Source organism: Littorina saxatilis, unplaced genomic scaffold (assembly GCF_037325665.1).
Source record: "Littorina saxatilis isolate snail1 unplaced genomic scaffold, US_GU_Lsax_2.0 scaffold_595, whole genome shotgun sequence".
NCBI lineage: Eukaryota > Metazoa > Mollusca > Gastropoda > Littorinimorpha > Littorinidae > Littorina > Littorina saxatilis.
Genome location: NW_027128583.1, coordinates 70,001 through 80,398, shown reverse-complemented (window position 1 = coordinate 80,398; position 10,398 = coordinate 70,001). Strand labels below are relative to the sequence as shown.

General features: G+C 39.9%; 1 protein-coding gene across 1 annotated transcript in view; it reads right to left on the bottom strand.

Moving 5' to 3' along the window:
* Positions 1 to 9,990: 9,990 nt before the first annotated feature.
* Positions 9,991 to 10,398, bottom strand: part of LOC138956942 (uncharacterized) — a 41,414-nt gene continuing 41,006 nt past the window's right edge. Inside the window, exon 3 of the mRNA XM_070328142.1 lies at positions 9,991 to 10,398. This exon is cut by the window's right edge and continues 1,884 nt beyond it. The gene's annotated coding sequence lies outside the window, so the exon portion shown is untranslated.

The following is a 10,398-nucleotide window of genomic DNA, read 5'->3' as shown; positions in this document are numbered from 1 at the left end:
ACACACACACACACACACACACACACACACACACACACACACACACACATTTTAACTGTAAAAGAAAGACATCAAGTTCAAGTTTTATTAGTCCATAACCCATGGGGGCATTTTGAACAATAAATACAATCAATACAATCATGATATATGCTAATATAGTAAATAAAAAATAAGAAAAATAAAAAAAATATGAAAAACTGTTACAAATTCTATTAATAAAGTCCAAAATATTCTTCAGCAATTTCTTTTTCTTAGTAGCATGCAAACAACTTTTTAAATTTAAGTGCATTGGGTTTTTTCCAATAGTAAGGTGGTAACAACTCAGCTCTTTCTTCTTTGAAAAAATCACAGACAAATAAATAATGGAATTCATCACCTATGTCTTGTGATACACATTTGGTGCAAGTTCTCTCTGACCTCGGGATGTTAAGATAACGTTCTTTCTGTTTGTTGAAAATGGGTAGGCATTTCAAGTCATATAACAGGCGCGTTGCTTAGGCAGACCGTGACAGAACGGTTGCAAACGATTTCAAGGCAACGCATAGTTTTGTCGTATCGTTCGCTAACGCTCGCGAACGTTAGCATGCGCTCGGCACGAGTACCATTGTCTGGGGTCACTGAAGCGTAACAAAGGCGACCGCTCGCCGAGAATGGTCCAGGCAACGGGGGGTTTGGGCCGAGCAATCTTTAACGTACCTGAGAGGTGGCACGCCAGAAACAATTGCACTGTCACTGAGCTTGCTGTTTGACTCTCTCTCTCTTTCTCTCTATCGCAGTCTCTCTCTCTCTCTGTCTCGATCTCTCTGTCCCTCTGTGCCTGTCTTTCTGTCTACGTCTCTGTCTCTCTCCCTTTTTTTCTCATTCTTTGTTTCTTTCTCCCCCCCCCACCCCCATATCCCTCTTCCCATGTCTTTCTCTTTCTTTTTACCTCTCTCTCTATATCTGTCTGTCTCTCTTTGTGTCGGTCTGGAAGTCTCTCTCTCGTATCTTTTTTGCTCTCTTTCTATCTCTTTCTGTCTCTCTTTCGCTCTCTTTTCCCTCCCTCCTCTCGAACACTCACACACACACACACACACACACACACATTCACACACATTCTTTATGTTCGTCTGTATCTCTGTCTCCCCCCCCCTCTCTCTCTCTCTCTCTCTCTCTCTCTCTCTCTTTCTCTTTCTCTCTCTCTCTGTGTTTCTCTTTCTCTCTCCCCCTCTCTCTCTTTGTCTCTCTCTGTCACTCTCTCCCCCCCCCCCCAAGCTTCATATTTCCGTGCAATGAAGTGTGTGGGTGTATTTGCTTGTTTGCCTGTGCGTATGTGAGTGTGTGTGTGTGTGTGTGTGTGTGTGTGTGTGTGTGTGTGAGAGAGAGAGTGTGTGTGTGTGAGAGTGTGTGTGTATGTGTGTGCGTGTTTATTTGTGTATGTGTGTGTGTGTGTGTGTATGTGTGTGTGTGTGTGTGTGTGTGTGTGTGTGTGTGTATATAAATTTGTATGAGCGCACGCGCTTGTGATTGTGTGTGTGCGTGTATGTGTGCGTCTGTGCGCGCGCGCGCCGCGCTCGCGCGCGCGTGTGTGTGTGTGTGTGTGTGTGTGTGTGTGTGTGTGTGTCTGTGTGTTCGTGTGTGTGTGTGTGCGCGCGTGTGTATGTGTGTGTGTGTGTGTGTCTGTGTCTGTGTCTGTGTCTGTGTGTCTTTCTTTGCTTGTTTAGTTGTTTGACCTGTGGTTTTGTATTTGCTGCAAGGTCGCGTTATCTGCTTTTTTCACGAGATCGGACTTAAAGCTGTGGTCTATTTATGACTTTCCGGGGTTACGAGGTTGAAAAATAGGGATAAAATCATGTTCAGCATATTCTGTACAGCAAACACTACCCGAAACTCCACCTATATGGCGTGTATGACCTTGAGAGCTTCAGTCAACGCTTGGATTTTGCAGTGGTAACATCCGGTTTGCTCTCTCAGAGCTGAGCATATTTGTCAAGAAGGATCGAGCAGAAAAAATAAACGACTTGGCAGGGATTCGAACTCAAGGCCTCGGGGCATCGAAATGTCTGGGCCGATGTCTTAACCGCTAGGCCACTTCACCAGTGTTTTCAAAGATAAAAAAATTGATAATTTTATATCATTCTACGTTTGAATTACCATTTATGCGTTGCAAAAACGTAAACATTGCCATTAAAATGTGCCTTCATTTGCAAACATGTTTACCGGAATCGCAGTACATGTTTACACCGTCATGCTACACGACATTCGCGCCATGCAAATAGCTGCGATATCTCTATTTACAACATGCAAGAAAAATGACAAGAACAATAATTGAATCTCTCCAAAGCTCTGTGCAGTTGAAAACAGACATCTAAGAAATAGTTATACATGTATTCACTTCTGAACAATAGGCGGATAGAGATTTAAATCATGCTGCTTCAAGAATAACATAACATGAATTCATATCAATGTTTTTCCTTCTTTTTCTCAATTGGCGCAGTAGCTTAGTGGTTAGGACATGAGACACGAAGTCTCGAGGTCGAGAGTTCGAATTATCGCCGGGGCGTTTATTTTTTCCCCTTGATCTCTCTTGAAGATAAAACATGATCAGTCTTGAGAGAGCAAACCGGATGTTATCCCTGCAAAATTCAAGCGTTGACTGAAGCACTCAAGGTCATACACGCCGTATAGGTGGGGTTCCGGGTAGCGTTTGCTGTACAGAATTCTGTACATGATTGTATCCCTATTTTTCAACCTCGTAGCCCCGGAAAGTCATAAATAGACCACAGCTTTACGATTGAAAAGGCTGACGTCCACAAAAAGTCAGAGGGAAAGAGCTCTCTCTCTCCTCTCTCTCTCTCTCTCTCTCTCTCTCTCACACACACATTCTGTATGTCTCTCTCTGTCCGTCTGTCTCCCCCTCTCTCTCTCTCTCTCGAGCTCTGTCTCTCTTTCTCCTTACCTCTCTCACTGTCGCTCTCCCCTGTCTCTCTCTCTGTCACTCTCTCTGTCTCTCTCTCTGTCTCTCTCTTTCCTTTTCTCTCTCTCTCTCTCTCTCTCTCTCTCTCTCTCCCCTTCCCCACCTTCATATAGATCTCCGTGCAATGAAGTGTGTGGGTGTATTTGCTTGTTTGTGTGTACGTATGTGAGTGGCTCTGTGTGTGTGTGTGTGTGTTTACGCGCGCGTGTGTGCGGAACTGAAGGCGAGAGGGAGAGGGGGGCGAGAGAGAGAGAGAGAGAAAGAGAGAGAGCGAGAAAGAGAGAGAGAAAGGGAGCGAGAGACAGACAGACGGACAGAGAGAGAAAGATAGAGACAGAGTCACGGAGAGAGAGAGAGAGAGAGAGAGAGAGAGAGAGAGAGAGAGAGAGAGAGAGAGAGAGAGAGAGAGAAAGAGAAAAGAGAAAGAGAGAAAAGAGAGAGAGAGAGAGAGAGAGAGAGAGAGAGAGAGAGAGAGAGAGAGAGAGAAAGAGAGAGAGCACACACGGGCTATTTACTCCTAAACCTTCACCTTTAATCAACCTTTATTGACTGACATGAAGACCACAACACTTTTTCACTGAATCAACAAGAAATCCAACTGTGAATCTGACCACAAAAAAACACAAAAAACAAGTCGTGTAAGGCGAAATTACTACATTTAGTCAAGCTGTGGAACTCACAGAATGAAACTGAACGCACTGCATTTTTTCACAATGACCGTAGTCCGCCGCTGGTGCAAAAAGCAGTGAAAGTGACGAGCCTGTTCAGCGCGGTAGCGGTTGCGCTGTGCTGCATTGCACGCTTTTCTGTACCTCTTTTCGCTTTAACTTTCTGATCGTGTTTTTAATCCAAACATATCATATCTATATGCTTTTGGAATCAGGAACCGACAAGGAATAAGACGAACGTATTTTTAAATCGATTTCGGAAATTTTATTTTAATCATAATTTTTATATTTTTAATTTTCAGAGCTTATTTTTAATCCAAATATAACATATTTATATGTTTTTGGAATCAGAAAATGATGAAGAATAAGATGAACGTAAATTTAGATCGTTTTATAAAAAAATAATTTTAATTACAATTTTCGGATTTTTAATGACCAAAGACATAAATTAATTTTTAAGCCACCAAGCTGAAATGCAATACCAAAGTCCGGCCTTCGTCGAAGATTGCTTGGCCAAAAAGTTTCAATCAATTTGATTGAAAAATGAAGGTGTGACAGTGCCGCCTCAACTTTTACAAAAAGCCTGATATGACGCCATCAAAGACGTTTATCCAAAAAAATGAAAAATATATCTGGGGATATCATACCCAGGAACTCTCATGTAAAATTTCCTAAAGATCGGTCCAGTAGTTTACTCTGAATCGCTCTACACACACACACGCACAGACACACACAGACACACACAGACACACACAGACACACACATACACCACGACCCTCGTCTCGATTCCCCGTCTATGTTAAAACATTTAGTCAAGACTTGACTAAAATGTAACAAGTCGCGTAAGGCGAAAATACAATATTTAGTCAAGTAGCTGTCGAACTCACAGAATGAAACTGAACGCAATGCCATTTTGTCAGCAAGACCGTATACTCGTAGCATCGTCAGTCCACCGCTCATGGCAAAGGAAGTGAAATTGACAAGAAGAGCGGGGTAGTAGTTGCGCTAAGAAGGATAGCACGCTTTTCTGTACCTCTCTTTGTTTTAACTTTCTGAGCGTGTTTTTAATCCAAACATATCATATCTATATGTTTTTGGAATCAGGAACCGACAAGGAATAAGATGAAAGTGTTTTTAAATTGATTTGGACAATTTAATTTTGATAATAATTTTTATATATTTAATTTTCAGAGCTTGTTTTTAATCCGAATATAACATATTTATATGTTTTTGGAATCAGCAAATGATGGAGAATAAGATAAACGTAAATTTGGATCGTTTTATAAATTGTTATTTTTTTTTACAATTTTCAGATTTTTAATGACCAAAGTCATTAATTAATTTTTAAGCCACCAAGCTGAAATGCAATACCGAAGTCCGGGCTTCGTCGAAGATTACTTGACCAAAATGTCAACCAATTTGGTTGAAAAATGAGGGCGTGACAGTGCCGCCTCAACTTTCACGAAAAGCCGGATATGACGTCATCAAAGACATTTATCAAAAAAATGAAAAAAACGTTCGGGGATTTCATACCCAGGAACTCTCATGTCAAATTTCATAAAGGTCGGTCCAGTAGTTTAGTCTGAATCGCTCTACACACACACACAGACACACAGACACACAGACACACGCACATACAGCACGACCCTCGTTTCGATTCCCCCTCGATGTTAAAATATTTAGTCAAAACTTGACTAAATATAACAAGTCGCGTAAGGCGAAAATACAATATTTAGTCAAGTAGCTGCCATTTTTCAGCAAGACCGTATACTCGTAGCATCGTCAGTCCACCGCTCATGGCAAAGGCAGTGAAATTGACAAGAAGAGCGGGGTAGTAGTTGCGCTAAGAAGGATAGCACGCTTTTCTGTACCTCTCTTTGTTTTAACTTTCTGAGCGTGTTTTTAATCCAAACATATCAAATCTATATGTTTTTGGAATCAGGAACCGACAAGGAATAAGATGAAAGTGTTTTGAAATTGATTTGGACAATTTAATTTTGATAATAATTTTTATATATTTAATTTTCAGAGCTTGTTTTTAATCCGAATATAACATATTTATATGTTTTTGGAATCAGCAAATGATGGAGAATAAGATAAACGTAAATTTGGATCGTTTTATACATTTTTATTTTTTTTTTACAATTTTCAGATTTTTAATGACCAAAGTCATGAATTAATTTTTAAGCCACCAAGCTGAAATGCAATACCGAAGTCCGGGCTTCGTCGAAGATTACTTGACCAAAATTTCAACCAATTTGGTTGAAAAATGAGGGCGTGACAGTGCCGCCTCAACTTTCACGAAAAGCCGGATATGACGTCATCAAAGACATTTATCAAACAAATGAAAAAAACGTTCGGGGATTTCATACCCAGGAACTCTCATGTCAAATTTCATAAAGATCGGTCCAGTAGTTTAGTCTGAATCGCTCTACACACACACACACACAGACACACACACAGACACACGCACATACACCACGACCCTCGTTTCGATTCCCCCTCGATGTTAAAATATTTAGTCAAAACTTGACTAAATATAACAAGTCGCGTAAGGCGAAAATACAATATTTAGTCAAGTAGCTGTCGAACTCACAGAATGAAACTGAACGCAACGCAACGCAGCAAGACCGTATACTCGTAGCATCGTCACTCCACCGCCCGTGGCAAAGGCAGTGCACGTGGAATTGACAAGAAGAGCGGGGTATTCGTTGCGCTGAGAAGGATAGCACGCTTTTCTGTACCTCTCTTCGTCTTAACTTTCTGAGCGTGTTTTTAATCCAAACATATCATATCTATATATTTTTGGAATCAGGAACCGACAAGGAATAAGATGAAAGTGTTTTTAAATTGATTTCGAAAAAAAAATTTTGATAATAATTTTTATATATTTAATTTTCAGAGCTTGTTTTTAATCCGAATATAACATATTTATATGTTTTTTGAATCAGCAAATGATGGAGAATAAGATAAACGTAAATTTGGATCGTTTTATAAATTTTTAATTTTTTTTACAATTTTCAGATTTTTAATGACCAAAGTCATTAATTAATTTTTAAGCCACCAAGCTGAAATGCAATACCGAACCCCGGGCTTCGTCGAAGAGTACTTGACCAAAATTTCAACCAATTTGGTTGAAAAATGAGGGCGTGACAGTGCCGCCTCAACTTTCACGAAAAGCCGGATATGACGTCATCAAAGACATTTATCAAACAAATGAAAAAAACGTTCGGGGATTTCATACCCAGGAACTCTCATGTCAAATTTCATAAAGATCGGTCCAGTAGTTTAGTCTGAATCGCTCTACACACACACACAGACAGACAGACGCACATACACCACGACCCTCGTTTCGATTCCCCCTCGATGTTAAAATATTTAGTCAAAACTTGACTAAATATAACAAGTCGCGTAAGGCGAAAATACAATATTTAGTCAAGTAGCTGTCGAACTCACAGAACACGTGGAATTGACAAGAAGAGCGGGGTATTCGTTGCGCTGAGAAGGATAGCACGCTTTTCTGTACCTCTCTTTGTTTTAACTTTCTGAGCGTGTTTTTAATCCAAACATATCATATCTATATATTTTTGGAATCAGGAACCGACAAGGAATAAGATGAAAGTGTTTTTAAATTGATTTCGAAAAAAAAATTTGATAATAATTTTTATATATTTAATTTTCAGAGCTTGTTTTTAATCCGAATATAACATATTTATATGTTTTTGGAATCAGCAAATGATGGAGAATAAGATAAACGTAAATTTGGATCGTTTTATAAATTTTTATTTTTTTTTACAATTTTCCGATTTTTAATGACCTAAGTCATTAATTAATTTTTAAGCCACCAAGCTGAAATGCAATACCGAACCCCGGGCTTCGTTGAAGAGTACTTGACCAAAATTTCAACCAATTTGGTTGAAAAATGAGGGCGTGACAGTGCCGCCTCAACTTTCACGAAAAGCCGGATATGACGTCATCAAAGACATTTATCAAAAAAATGAAAAAAACGTTCGGGGATTTCATACCCAGGAACTCTCATGTCAAATTTCATAAAGATCGGTCCAGTAGTTTAGTCTGAATCGCTCTACACACACACACACACACACACACGCACGCACACACACACGCACGCACATACACCACGACCCTCGTTTCGATTCCCCCTCGATGTTAAAATATTTAGTCAAAACTTGACTAAATATAAAAAGGAAAGCCCCTGCTTCTCCACGTGGGATACGAAACACACACACTCACACAGATATCCTGAGGGCAAATGCTGTTTCAAGCACAAAGCGACTGTTTGCATGATCGCCCCCAATATGCATGCATGGACTCGGCCGTCAGCGAAGAGACGGGTCCATTTAGTTGAAAGTAGGTAGAGAGGGTAGAACAGTTCGCCGCGAACAGATCGGAAGCTCAAAGCAACGCACCCCAGGTTTTATGATAAACAGTATCATAACAAAGCATTTCAAGTCATATAACTGGTTTTATGATAAACAATATCATGACACAAATCTGCATTTAGACTTATCAGCCAAGTTTTGGTTTTGTCCATGGCCGGTAGTATATTAAGTGTATACTTTGTTGACAAATATTCTGTGTGTTTCAGTAATGAATAACCCACTGCAATGGGACCTGAACTAAAACGTAGGTACCAAGAATACATTGCAATCTAGACTTTTTCTGGAAATAACTCTTGTCAGAGATTTTAAACGGCGTAGTAGAGTAAGAGTCCTTTTTACGGGTCGAAGCTTTTCAAAACGAGGCGAACCAAGTACCTCGCAGCCGATCAGCTTTTACACGTGATCGAGACAACTATCTATATAACTCCGGTGTGTATGTTGTGCAACGTGCGCTCAGTATAATACTCTTTTCTTTCATAATATCATAGACATAGGTCCCTGATAATATGCACATCGGATCCACGTTTCGCCGCCGATGGCTTGCTGATTAAATTGTTTGTGTAAGCACGTCATGTGTTTTCTAGTAAACTCACGTGACCTCAAGGTAAAAACCACGTGACGTCAATCAAAACAAGTTGAGATGGATTATACTACGGGCCAGCGTTTTCTGTCACAACGGCAAATCCGATGAACTCGTGAACGCTTATTTTCGAAAGAAATAGGTATAATTTTGAATGCACGCTGAGTAACATTCACATCATTTGCCGCTATTTGACACTGAACTTTTTCAGGTGTCTTGTAAATAAGTTTTTAAAAATGATGTGGAATTTTCTATGAATTTTCATAAAAGTTAAAATCCTACAAAACGTAAATTCAGTAACATTTCACTTTACGTGGACTTAACTGCAAACAACTGGTGTGGACACTTAATTTGTGGTAGTGACTGATAAGATTGGAACGAGCGTATGAGTGTGTGTTCTGTACAGGCTCTGGTAGACAGAAACCAGCTCTAATTCTGGGGCAGGGATATAGCTCAGTTGGTAGCGCTCTGGATTTGTATTCAGTTGGCCGCTGTCAGCGTGAGTTCGATCCCAGGTTCGGCGGAAATTTATTTCAGAGTCAACTTTGTGTGCAGACTCTCTTCGGTGTCCGAACTCCCCCCCGTGTACACTACATTGGGTGTGCACGTTAAAGATCCCACGATTGACAAAAGGGTCTTTCCTGGCAAAATTGCTTTGGCACAGTTAATAATTGTCTACCTATACCCGTGTGACTTGGAATAATAGGCCGTGAAAGGTAAATATGCGCCGAAATGGCTGCAATTACTGGCCGTATAAAATTTCATCTCACACGGCATCACTGCTGAGCGCCTAGAACTGTACCCACGGAATATGCGCGATATAAGCCTCATTGATTGATTGATTGATTGATTGAATTCTAATGTTAGCCGCATGCAATCACACAAATGGGTATAATTTTGAATGCACGCTGCGTAACATTCACATCATAAGCCTATAGTTAGTTGCTCGTCCCGATCGCAAGTTATAACGTACGCACAGCACACAAACATGAGCGAATCGAATTGGGTTCATTTATTTTCATAGCAATTCGATAGAACCTTTCGTACTCTTTGGAGCTCTCGCGAGATATCCCTACCGCATGCTCTTTGTTATGCTTCGAATGACGCGAGAGGTAATGGGTACATCGAGCGCACGCAGCTCTCGCGAGAGTCCGTTCCACATATAACATGCCTTGCTGTGTTTCAGACGGTTTGCGAGTGCTTTGAATATCGAGAGGGTTTATTCAATGCAATTCAATTCAGTTCAGTTCAATTCAATTCAATTCAATTCAATTCAATTCAATTCAATACACTTCAGATCAATGCAATTCAATTCAATTCAGTTCAGTTCAATCCAATCCAATTCAATTCAATTCAATTCAATTCAATTCAATTCAATTCAATTCAATTTATCTCAGTTTAATTCATTTCAATTCAAACAATTACAACTTTATTACCTGATTGGGTTACATACAGCAATGCGTCTTTTGGTTCATATGAATCACAAAAGCTTTCATCAAATCACAACTTATTACTGACATACCTCGCACAAATGAGGTTTTCTTCTCTGTTAAAACAAAAATCGTAGCTGTAGTATCACACACAAAACTGAGAACACAGACAGCTTTCTTTTTCAGATGTGTAATTTATAATGTGTACATCACAAACTTGCATCCGACTCGTTCTTACTTCACACCACACAGAGTTTGAATGAATATGGTATTGTAGGAGTAATGACAAGTCTCCGACACAAAAGAGTTTAGATTCATCTGGATTGATGATTGGTGACAGTTTCAACAGAGACAAGAGAA